Source organism: Engystomops pustulosus, chromosome 1, assembly GCF_040894005.1.
Source record: "Engystomops pustulosus chromosome 1, aEngPut4.maternal, whole genome shotgun sequence".
In the NCBI taxonomy this organism is placed as follows: Eukaryota; Metazoa; Chordata; class Amphibia; order Anura; family Leptodactylidae; genus Engystomops; species Engystomops pustulosus.
Window position 1 is genome coordinate 211,052,622 of NC_092411.1, and position 13,046 is coordinate 211,065,667.

General features: G+C 40.9%; 1 protein-coding gene across 5 annotated transcripts in view; it reads right to left on the reverse strand.

Moving 5' to 3' along the window:
- ALPK1 (alpha kinase 1) overlaps positions 1–13,046 on the reverse strand; it is a 73,712-nt gene that overhangs the window by 51,163 nt on the left and 9,503 nt on the right. The window contains exon 2 of one of the 5 annotated variants that reach the window (XM_072119292.1): positions 6,541–6,591. The exons of the other annotated variants lie outside the window; for them this stretch is intronic. The gene's annotated coding sequence lies outside the window, so the exon portion shown is untranslated. The remainder of the gene's footprint in view (positions 1–6,540; positions 6,592–13,046) is intronic. 5 annotated transcript variants of the gene reach the window in all.

The following is a 13,046-nucleotide window of genomic DNA, read 5'->3' on the forward strand; positions in this document are numbered from 1 at the left end:
TCCACACACTGCTGAAGCATTTCCTCTGTCTGCTGCAGCCTGTTGTCAAATAAAACTGAAGTTAAGGAAATTATCTTTATGTGCTAATGTCTAAAAGAACTCATCACCTAATGACAGACTAGTCACAGATGACAATTGGAAGGCGAGTCCTAACGACTTAAGAAATAATCTAGCTGTGTGCACTAATCTGGTCATACTGCTCCACACTCAATGCCAGTCAGATGGAGGCCTGAAACAGCTAGGTCTTTGTCAATGTTAATAGAGCCTAGAAGAGCTTCTTTCATGAATATGGATCGCCAGCTCTGGGCCTTTATTGGCATGCCCGTGTGAAGTATAGTAAGCAAACACAGACCCCTCCAAAGCTGACTGACCTAAACTCATGCCAAAATTTGAGGAAATAATGAGAACCCACGCTTCAAATTCAGACAGAGGAATCCTCTATGTTCAGGGAATTATCTCAATTCCTTTGTTTTTCACAGGTTTTAGTAAGTAGCCTTCAAGAGGTAGATATCTGATTTTTTAAAGCACTAGATTGTTACATGTCACATGAAAAACTCAAGTTGTATTCCAAAAGGATGCAAATCCAACCAGTTTTCAATGGTTGTAAAAATCATAACCAATTTGCCGGGCCTTGGTGAAACTGGTCGGTGAGCCGGTTCCCATCTCTTGCTTGCAGTAACTACTGTAACTACTGGCCACTGGGGGCATCACTGTGAATAATGGAGGCATCACTGACTACTGGGAGAATTACTGTGACTATTGGGGGCATTACTGTGACTATTGGGGGCATCACTGTGACTAATGGCAACTATTGGCTGCTGTGGGCTTTTGCTGTGACTACTGGCTACCATTACCATTTTGGTGACTTTGGGGGCACTGTTACTTTATTGGCTACTCTGTGGGGGCGCTATTACTATATTGGCTACTGTGTGGGGGCACCATTACTATATTGGCTACTGTGTGGGGGCACCATTACAACATTAGCTACTATATGGGGGCACCATTACTTTATTAGCTACAGTGTGGGGACACCATTACAACATTAGCTACTGTGTGGGGGCTCCATTACTTTATTGGCTACTGTGTGGGGGCACCATAACTATATTGGCTACTGTGTGTGGCACCATTATTATAGTGGCTACTGTGTGGGGGCACCATAACTATATTGGCTACTGTGTGTGGCACCAATATTATAGTGGCTACTGTGTCGCGGCACAATTACTATACAAGCTACTGTATGAGGGCACCATTACTATATTTGCTATTGTGTGGGGTCACCATTACTATATTGGCTACTGCATGGGGCACTATAACTATATGAGCTACTGTGTGGGGGCACCTTTACCATATTAGCTACCGTACAGGAGCACCATTACTATATTAGCTACCGTACAGGAGCACCATTACTATATTAGCTACAGTATAGGAGCACCATTACTATATTAGCTAATGCGTGGAGGCACCGTTACTATATTGACTACTGTGAGGGGAATTTTAGTATTAAGTCTATGATAAAAATATAGAGAAAATGATGATGGTGTGCGGAACATAACATTTTTCAGTGGCTACATCTGCAGACAGGATTGTGGCTGGTAGAAGCTGAAATGCTGGGCAGGTAGAAGTAGAAGAAGAAGAGGTCTCACAATTCTGCACTCAATACTCACTATTTTTTACATTGATCGTGGTTCTATTTTTATGTACTTTGTACTTTCCGGAAGTGTTTTTATGTACTTATCTGGGTTCTGGTGCTGCATTTATTTACTGAACTAGGTTTTCTTCTAATCTCAATTCTGGTGCTGTTTTATGTACAGAACTTGTACCTGTTTTTAGTGCTGTATTGACTGTAAGTATTGGGCTTGGTTCTGTTGCTAAATATGTATAGAACTTGGTTATGCGGCAAAATTTATGTTATGATCTTGGCTCTGCTGCTGTATTTATGGTATGATCTTTGCTCTGGTGCTGTATTTAACTTTAATCTGGTGTTGTATGTGTTCTATCTTATGGATATATGCAGTTATTACAATATTTTTGTATTTATGGGTTGGGAAAGAGGCTGAATATGTCTGTATATGTATATGAATACATGTATTAAATAATTTTAGATACAAAAGTTTAAATACCATATTAATAAAAAGTGCATTTTAAATATTGGAATTGTTGATTAGAGTAGTCTGGAATTTTCTTGCTCCCTAAGTAGACAGAGTGTTGCTCCTGCTGGAGAAATGAGCGCTCATTTACTACTGCCATTTACTACTGCCATTTAATTCCCCTCATTTTGCAATTCAGTAAAAACAAAAAAAACATCCACAAGCACAAAGAAGAAAATAGCAGCAATCACTTTCCGTAAGACTAGGCACTACATTGACTACATTACAAGTCATATTGAAATTATCTTATAGTATGACAGTTACAATATTTAGTCATACTACAGCACCATCTAGTGGAGCTACTTGGAGCATAAATGAAGCGCTAATATGTCATGCTATATAATGGAATACTGGAATAAGGCAGAATATTGTAATAAAAAATGGTAACCTCGTGCCCTAATCAGTAATTTAATAATCTTGGATTACAGATTAGGGCAGAGGCAGGCAGGATGAATCTACCAACAGATCTACTTCTCATGCTAGGTTTCCATCAACACAAAATAAGAAGAATACTAGAATACTATTAAGAATACCAAACAGACCAACAAACAACCACTTGCCATTAAATATTGCATGAAAGGAACACAATACTTTAAGGGGTTCATGTGCAATGAGATGCTGTGTGCTGACAATGTGCTTAGATTGTCATAGTGCAGGGTTTATCTGCACATTTGAACATATACAGCCAGTGACATGTTCCTATAGAGCTCTAGTAACTGACTGACCCCCTTCTTTTAGCTAAAAATTGTTTTGCTTACATCCACATAAATCACCTTTTATCTTATATAACCCGGCATCAGAGGGGGCGTGACCTGCTCAGCTGGCCCCACCCTTCTAATCCTCCCCATGCCTTATGCCTCCTTACTGGTCACAGTTAATGTTCTGTGCCCAGAGTGACATCATCTCAGGTCCCTTAGCCTCTTAATAATAGCAAACTGTACCCCATGCATGTATCTGACCTCATTAAGTCACAGCAGCCTCTATGGACTTCTACTCTTCTCCATCCTCAATCACATTCATGGTGTACAGTTTGCTATTCTTAGAAGGCTGAAGGACCTGCAATGATGTCACTGGTCACATGTCAAGAGTGTAACACAAGGCACCGTGTAAAAAAATTGGCAGAATATTTCCCATCTGTACATAGAGCTTTATATGTCTGTAGTTGAATATTAGCAGACACAGTGCTGTCAGTCAGAATAATGGGGCGTGGTTCACTGCCAGCCCAGGAGAGAGATGAGTCAGAGATACCAGAGATGAGTCTGTAATTAAGTTACAGTGCCCCATTGGCAGCTAATTTATGGTGATATGGGGAGGACTTGTAACCCTTTATCAGCAGGCATTGTTAGTCAGGGTGGTCAAAATCTGGTGACAGGTCCTCTTTAACCCCTTAACGCTCTGTGCCGTAGCTCTACGGTGCAGAGGTACAGGGAATATATGAAGAGGGCTCACGGGCTGAGTCCTTTTCATAAAACGATGGGGGTTGTTGCATATTGCAGCAAACCCCCACCGCTAATAACCGCGGTAGGTGCTTGCAGTTAAAGTGCAAGTTTTTATACAGAAACATATTTTTGCCTTGGTAGTCATGGTCACTAATGTTATCACATGTTAAAAGCCTTTCTAAAAACTGCATCACTACTGCATTGTATAGAACTTTTGAGGCTTGTTTTGGAGAACATTACTCATTTTGCAGTTAAAACATGATCAATTGAGAAATTGTACCTTAGAGCGAACCTGTCACCAGGAATGTAATTTCTAACTGGTGACAGATTCCAATAGTCTATGCTACGCTGATTTAAAAAAGGCCTTTGTCAGCATTCTGAATAATTTCAATAATTTATATTAGTTTAATTCACATTACCTAGCTCCCTGCCAGTCAATAGGTATGCACATACCAGTTAATAGGCGCACAATCTGCTGAAGGTGCACAGGCTGCTGCAAATGACACTGACTGCATATTCCAGCATGAATTGCAGCCTGCATTTCTCCTCCCTGCCACAGCACAGGGATGGAGTTAATTCTATTTAAAAAAAAGTGCTAACAAATGGGTTTTCCCACAAAACAAATACTCAAATCTTAATCCCCTAATGATGTTTACACAATAAAGATAATTATAACCCCTTTACTTTTTAATTTTACTCAGTTTTATTGCTGTTTTAGCTTCTACCACTCCCTAGGCTGGTCAGCGCAAAATTGTGAGACACATTATGATCCATCTAGTTCTGTGGGATGACAATGTGGTTAGATTATCAGGGTACAGGTGTATATAGACTTTCATCTGGCTTCTGACATTGTACTAACACACTGAAACATAGAAAGAGATGAGACGGATAAGAGATGATGAGATTCATGAGATACCTATTACACAGAGGCTTTTGTCAGCACTGCTACATCTCTGTTCTCTCACAAGGGTCTGCCTCCCCCTTCAGCCACATCAGTTATCTCCTTGTAGTTTGCAGCTTCTCTATGCTCAGGATGTGCTGGCAGGAAGTAAGTGTCTGAACTGTGCTATAACTGTAGGGGGCGGGGCTACAGGCTCAGAGCAGAGAGAGACAATGATCTCAGCTCCACGCTGTCACACAGGAATCCAAGATGGTGAGACAGACTGACCCAAAGCCTTAGACAGAGTCTGAATTTAAAGACTCCCTCTAGACAGCTCCGGAATATTCTGAACCAATTACAGCCTTAACTACCTCAAGTTACATCAATTTCAAATATAACATAAATAGTTAGCATATTAACTCCTTAGTGGCAGTAGATGGCAGCAAAGGATCATTGGTTGATAGCTACTGTAAAAACCAGTTGAAACTTCAGAGGGAAATTACAGCATTAAAGGTGATATACATTTAAAGGTGCTGAATTTAGTGATGACCCGTCTTGCGGGTCATTACAGATGCAGGCTAGAGTAAGATTTAAATACCAATTAGGGAATTTAAATAAATCCAATTGAAATTACATGGATAACATTAAGATGCTTAAAATATTTAACATTTAAATATTCAACATTTGATAGAAAACCTAGTTAAAGGAAACCTACCTAAAAAGTAGAATTATCCCTAGAATATAACTTTTGCAAAGTGAAAGCATTTATTATATTTACAGAATCACATATATTATTAAAGGGAATAAGCACCTTGTCCTCTATTCTCATAACTCCTACCCAAATTAATCTCACACCTGATGAGAGAGATGGGACATGGAGCTAGGCTAAAGGTTTCCTAAAAAGCTCAACCACAGGTACGACACCCCCTACACATTTTCAGAAAAAGGACCCTGGTACTAGGAGCCTATGTTGGAGGCTACAGCCAAGTAGGTTCTTTATTATATATCTTCTGGGAATGCCCAAAGTTAAGCCTCATGCATACAACTATGTAAGGGGGCCATGAGCTAGCAGCACAAATTGTGGCTAGCTCACAGCGCTCTTAGAGGTCTAATGTGCATAGTGTGTAAGCATTCCATGAAGAGAGAGCTGGGTGTTATCACATGTTTTGGAGATGTCTGCAGTGGCGTAACTAGGAGAGGGAGGGCCCCATAGCAGATTTCTGAAGGGGACCCCCTGACGGCTTAAAAATATACATATATTACATTCCTATATACATAAATATACAGTTCATCACTCATACATACACATTTATACACTGTTACACACATATAGAGCATATACACCTTACATATACACAGAAACAGTGCCATATACAGACATACAGCTTACATACACACATAACGTACTGTATTTATACACACCATATACACATACAGCATATACACACACATAAAAAATATTATACCACAATGTGCAGCATAATATGCATATAATGGTGCACATTCTTCATTCTTTAGTGTTGGATGACGGCTGCTATGGCTGCTACCACTGTAGTTTCTCCCCTGGATATGGGAGAGAGATATGGGATAAGAAATGGTATAAGTCAGTGATGGCGAGCCCAAACTACAACTGAAAACCCTGCTTAGTTATCGCGAGGTGCCAACCAAAAAATAAAGCAGTAACTTATTGCTCCCTGTTAAACAACTTTCAATCATATTTGCCTCCTGAGGACAGCAACACAGTAGAAAGATGGAAAATTTGCATCATTTTAGCTTCTTTCCAGTTTACCTCTGTACACAGAGAATCATGGGGCCAGCAGGAGGTCCTCCAAAAATAATTCAACCCTGTCTAATTCTCCCTCTTCCTACAGTCCCAAGTAGCGAAGTCAGTATCAAAATATGACTGAAAGCAGCATCTTTTAAGTTGTTTGGAATTGCAGGAAGATTCTTCTACCAGGTTTGCCACCACTGGTATAAGTGGTTGTACTATATGGATATGGCAGGGGGGGGGGGGTGTAGGTGAGGTGGGGTGGAGATGTGAGTAGACAGAGAATCCTTTTTTTTGTGTTTTTACCCTTTCTCTCGTTCTGGTCTTCTTTTTTCTTTCATTGGGTACGGTCTTGTCCTAGGGGGAGAGTGGGTGGGGGAATTGTTATAAGGGGAAATATCAGACGGACATATGTTGTTGTTTGTTTTCAAAAAGTATAATCATAAGGGATTCTATTGATCTATTGAATCATGGGCTCATACTATACTGTGGGATGAATTTATTGTATTATTGACTAACTGAATCATTTTTTTGTATTATGTACTGGGAGGGGAAAAAACTGAACAGATGGTGTATCTAGGTAAAATAATATGCACTATTGTTTGTAGTATGTAAAAGTCTGTATTTATCATTGATAAATTTTAATATTAAAAAAAAGATACCCAGAAAGTGTCACTTCTTATGTATGCACATGGGACTGCTAATATCTGTTAATTTGCTAAAATGTGAGGTACGAGTTACCTCTCCTGACATAATCCAGGAGCTAACCTTATAACTCTTATGTTGTGACAATTATGTATTATTTCTTTATTATTCCTTTCAGAAATGTATTATCCAAGTAGTTATCCTAGTGGGTGTAACCAATTGGTGGGTGGGGGGTATCCCTGCACAGGGTTAGACTGGCCCACCAGTGTGCTGGTGAAAACACTAGTGGGTCCCAACACCTATTAGCTCCGCCCTGCCTCTGTGCTGATCCCCCCCCCCCCACACACACACACACACACCCCTGACTCTGCCCCCATACGGCTGTGTCAGGAAAGGGCACAGATAGAGTTGAATAACAGGATGGTACAGGAAGCTATTAGTTATTAGCTATTAGCATCATCATTGTTCCCCTGTAGCTCTGATGTCGGCAGGCGTGAGTGATGATGTCATCATCTGCTGGCATCATAGCACAGAGGAAGAAGAGGAGAGCTGCTGGGAAACAGGGACAGATGAGTATGTGGTGTTTATTATTTTAAAAATGAATTTAAAACAAGTTAAAGAGCACACAATATGAGAGAGGGTGAGAGAGAGGGCCCACAATATGGTGTGATATGAAAGGGACTCACAATGTAGGGGGATATGAGAGGGGGCCTACACAATGGGGGTGGGGGAATATGAGAGGGGGACCACATTATGGGGGATATGAACGGGTACCCAAATTCTGAGAGGGATATTAGAGGGGCCACATTATGAGGAGTAGGTGAGAGGTCACAATATCAGGATTTAACTGGTTTGTTTTTTTCCACTGTAGAAGTTGTGAGGGAGAATCTTTTTTATGGTGCCAATGTTAAGATATATGCAAATTAATTTACATTTTTTATATAATTTTTCATTGGTTCACCAAAATTCAACATACAAACATTGGGGGAGATTTATAACTTTTTGGCGTAAAAAAAAAAGCGGCCAAAATAATCACGAGGGTTTTTTCCCACCACTCAGAAATAGCAGTTTAAACATAGAACCACTGCTAGTGCAACGCTGTGCAAAACCATATTTATGATTCGAGATTTTTTAAAATTATTCACAAAAAGTTGCAAGGTCACTATACTCCCCTCCTGGTGCATGTGCTGTTGTGATTACTTCACTCTACTTGCGATTATTTAAAAAAAATTGCAGAAAGATTCATTAAAGGGCCAACGCCACTTTAATAAATGTGAAAAGTAGCAAAACTAAGGTAATGCACTACTGCCACCTAGTGGATTCAATGCAGATTACTAGCTTTTCAACTTCTGCATGACCGGGTGTGTCAATTAAATTATAGGAACTCCCCTAAGGAAAAAAAAACTATTGTCAAATGGCTACATCTGATTGTTCTTGACAATCCCATATAATAATAATATCTGTGTGGTGGTGTTCACTATAACCCCATCTTGAGGTTGTGAGTTCACTCCCGCGGTGCAGCGTTCGGGCCGTGCGTTCCCGGCAGCATGCGTTGTGAGCGTGATGCAAGTTCATCGCATCACACTCGCAAGTATGGAAAGGGCCTTAGGTTTTCTAATTTCTTGTGAAATTATACACTTCATTTGGTTTTAATAATTTCACAATTTACTTGTATATTACCGTGCCTGTTATCTAATGGTTATTATGGTTGAATACCTGACATACCGTTTTCTTCATTTTATATGGAAGATAAACAGTGCTGCTGTTTATAGGGGAAGAAGGGACTACTAGCAAAATATAACAATATGAGACTTTCTCAATAATGTTTAGGGGCCAGCATATGCATCTCAGTAGCCTGTCAGGGCCACTCAGGGCTCCTGGTCTGATACCACATGTGTCTATTGGTTGGCTTCCTGAGCAGCCATTTGATGGTATTTGATAGTCAGCAGTGATAAAGAAGGAGATGGCTTATTTATTAAACTTAACCAAGCAGTCAGACCCCAATCATATAGCACTAAAGTCATCTGACTTTAGAGGCACTAAAATATGATAATGTTTTATTATTGATGTTATTTTGCCATATAAAATACAGTAGTATGTTCAAACGTTTTACAACTTAAAGTGGCTATGAAAGTTCTCTGGTTTTAGAAAGCTATGAAGTGTATATACTACCTTTACAGTTATATTAATATTATTATATCATATTAAATTGTATTATATCTATATAAATAATATTTTGTAGCTAAAACTTTTTTGTTTTCATTTTCATTTTTCACTCCCCTCCTTCAGAAATCCATTTTTAATTTTTCCATGTAGAGAAGTGTGTGAGGGCTTGTTTTCTGCATAACAAATTGCACTTCATAGAGACTGTATTTGATATTCCATGCCATGTACCGGTAAGCAAGAAAAAAATTCCAAATGCAGTGAAATTGGTAAAAAAAAATGCATTTCCGTTTTCTTGTGGGCTTGGATTTTACGGCTTTTTCTGTGAGCCCCAAACTTTATTCTTTGGGTCAGTACGACCATGGGGATACCAAATTTGTATAGGTTTTATAATGTTTTCATATATTTACAAAAATTAAAACCTGTACAAAAAAAAATGTATTCTTTTTGCCATGTTTTGGTGCTAACAACTTTTTCATACTTCAGTGTACAGAGCTGTGGGTGGTGTCATTATTTGCGACTTTTCATTATGCTGTATGGTCTTGTTCAGTTTTATTGAATTTTTTTGATTTTTTAAAATGGCAAAAAGTGGCTTTTTCAAATAAGAAAACCATTATTATATTTTGATCATCTATTACAATATGTTAATTGCAGCCCCCTGAAGACTTCACAGGGGGGTGGCAATCGAATCTGAGATGGCAATGTCCATGCGCTGCCCGGGTTTTAACACCCTGTGTGCTAACAGTGGGTGTTTGAAGCAATATGTAGCAAATGCCCACCTTTTATGGAAAGGGCTCAGCCTGTGAAAACTGTCCTTAGCATGATAAACCACTTACTCATATACCATAGCTCCAAACCGTCCTGGATTCAGCCAGACAGTTCCGGTTTTCAACCACTGTCCCGGCTAGTTTGGAGAATGTCCCAGCCTCCCCCTCACGGCTGCTCCTCCACCTGGTCACATACATTACAGCTGCAGAGCAGCTGAGGCATCGGGGCCAGGAGGAGGCAGGATCAGCTCCCTGCTACCTTCTCACGTATCTGCTTTTCTTTAGCTTTTCTTGGTTGGCCCTGTCCCATCCTCTGTGTCACATTTAGAAGTCAGGAGAAGGGGAAGCAGGGGCGGACTGGCCATTGTACCCACCGGGAATTTTGCTGGTGGGCCGGTCAGTCCTGGGCCGGTCCGGAGCTGGTCCGGGGCCGGCCGCACTCCCTACAACTTTTCATTTAATGTATAGTACCTGCATCGTACGATCTTACGATGCAGATACTATTAATTTGCACACAGACGCAGCACAGCACCGCTGCTTCTGCGTCTGTGTATACATTCAGCTACACAGGTCACGCAATTGACGTCATTGCGCGACCTGTGTATCGTGGAGGAGGCTGGCACTTACCATGTCAGCTGTTGCCTGCCTCTGTGTAGCTCCGCAGCTTGGTGTAAGAGGCGCGGAGCAGTGACGTCACTATCCCGCGCCTCTACACCAAACTACCGAAGAGTTTGGAATGGGGGACATTAATTACATGTCTGGGGCGGAGGGCATTAATTATATGGCGCGGGGGGCATTGTTCTAGCTATCTGGGGCTGGCAGGGGGCATTAATTATATGGCGGGGGTGGCATTATTCTACATGTGGGGCTGGCATGGGGCATTAATTATATGTCTGGGGCGGGGGGGGCATTATTTTACATGTGGGGCTGGCAGGGGGCATTAATTATATGTCTGGGGCGGGGGGGGCATTATTTTACATGTGGGGCTGGCAGGGGGCATTAATTATATGTATGGCGCGGGAGGCATTAATTATATGTCAGGGGCGGGGGGGGCATTATTCTACATGTGGGGCTGCAAGAGGCATTAATTATATGTCTGGCGCGGGAGGCATTAATTATATGTCAGGCGGGGGGAATTAATTATATGTCTGGGGCGGGGGGGCATTATTCTATATCTGGGGCTGCAGGGGGCATTAATTATATGTCAGGCGGGGGGGCATTAATTATATGTCTGGGGCGGGGGGGCATTATTCTATATCTGGGGTAGGCTGGGGTCATTAATTCTATGTCTGGGGTAGGCTGGGGTCATTAATTCTATGTCTGGGGTAGGCTGAGACAATTAATTCTATGTCTGGGGTAGGCTGGGGCCATTAATTCTATGCCTGGGGCAGGCTGGGGCCATTAATTCTATGTCTGGGGTAGGCTGGGGCCATTAATTCTATGTCTGGGGTAGGCTGGGGCCATTAATTCTATGTCTGGGGTAGGTTGGGGCCATTAATTCTATGCCCGGGGTAGGCTGGGCCATTTATTCTATGTCTGGGGTAGGCTGGGGCCATTAATTCTATGCCCTGGGTAGGCTGGGGCCATTAATTCTATGCCCGGGGTAGGCTGGGGCCATTAATTCTATGTCCGGGGTAGGCTGGGGTCATTAATTCTATGCCCGGGGTAGGCTGGGGCCATTAATTCTATGTCTGGGGTAGGCTGGGGCAATTTTTTTTACGCCTGGGTCATAATAGGAGCTCTATCAATACTGGGGTGGGTGAATGGACAGAAATAAGAAATAAATTATCCTTACCATTACAGTATTTTACATTATGGGGCACTATTTGTGTGGTACTAATATTGTAGGGGGCTCTATTACAGTATTTGGGGCACAGTATTGGTGGTAGCAGAAGAAGGGACAATGGGAAAGTGCAGAACATAAGACGTCTGTGTGGTAAACTCTGCAGGAACGCTGTGTACCTGGAGGAAGAGACAAGGTGATGGTGGAACTAATGGAGAAGATGAGGAACGAGTACAATCCGAGGAGACGTCAGCTGATGTCACTGGATGCAATAGGTGAGGATCTCCAATGTGTTTTCTGTAGTTGTATGTGATAAATACTGATTTTTTTTCATGTTCGCTTCTGTGTGTATATGTATTATTATAGTAGTTATATTCCTGTACACAGGGGCAGAATTATTGTAGTTATATTCTTGTACATAGGGGGCAGTATTATAGTAGTTATATTCATGTACATAGGGGGCAGTATTATAGTAGTTATATTCTTGTACATGGGGGCAGTATTATAGTAGTTATATTCCTGTACATTGGGAGCAGTATTATAGTAGTTATATTCCTGTACATAGGGGGCAGTATTATAGTAGTTATATTCCTGTACATAGGGGCAGAATTATTGTAGTTATTATAGTAGTTATATTCTTGTACATAGGGGGCAGTATTATAGTAGTTATATTCTTGTACATAGGGGCAGTATTATAGCAGTAATATTCCTGTACATAGGGGGCAGTATTATAGTAGTTATATTCTTGTACATAGGGAGGCAGTATTATAGTAGTTATATTCTTGTACATAGGGGGCAGTATTATAGTAGTTATATTCTTGTACATAGGGGCAGTATTATAGCAATTATATTCCTGTACATAGGGGGCAGTATTATAGTAGTTATATTCTTGTACATAGGGGGCATTATTGTAGTACAGTAGTTATATCCTTGTACATAGGGGGCAGTATTATAGTAATTGGCTTGTATATGGGAGAAGGTATTGTAGTAGTTTTATTTTGTATATAGAAGGCAGGATTGAATGTGTTATTGTAGCATTATTCCTGTACATAGGAGGCAGTATCAATATATTCTTTCTCTGAATTGTACATGTATGGCAGAGGGGAAAGGTATTTAAGGCTTATCGGGTCGTGTGTTTGCATCATTTACTGATCAACAGGTCACATTTTTTGCACATTAGATTCACTTACTAGCAAAAGATGTTCTTGTTTTGCATTAAGGCCATCTACCAACACTTTGTCTGTTATTACCCCACCCACATTATCTGACCACACCCACTTGTTTTGACTCCGCCCATAAAATGGGGCCACTTTTATAGTTTTTTCCAGGGCCATTTTAAATTCCCAGTCAGCCCCTGAGAGGAAGTGAGACCGCAATGGGGGAACCAGGGAAGATAAGTATCAGCGTTTTTTTTTTTTTCCTACCAGCAACAGGAGGAGGGGCCACAGTAAGAG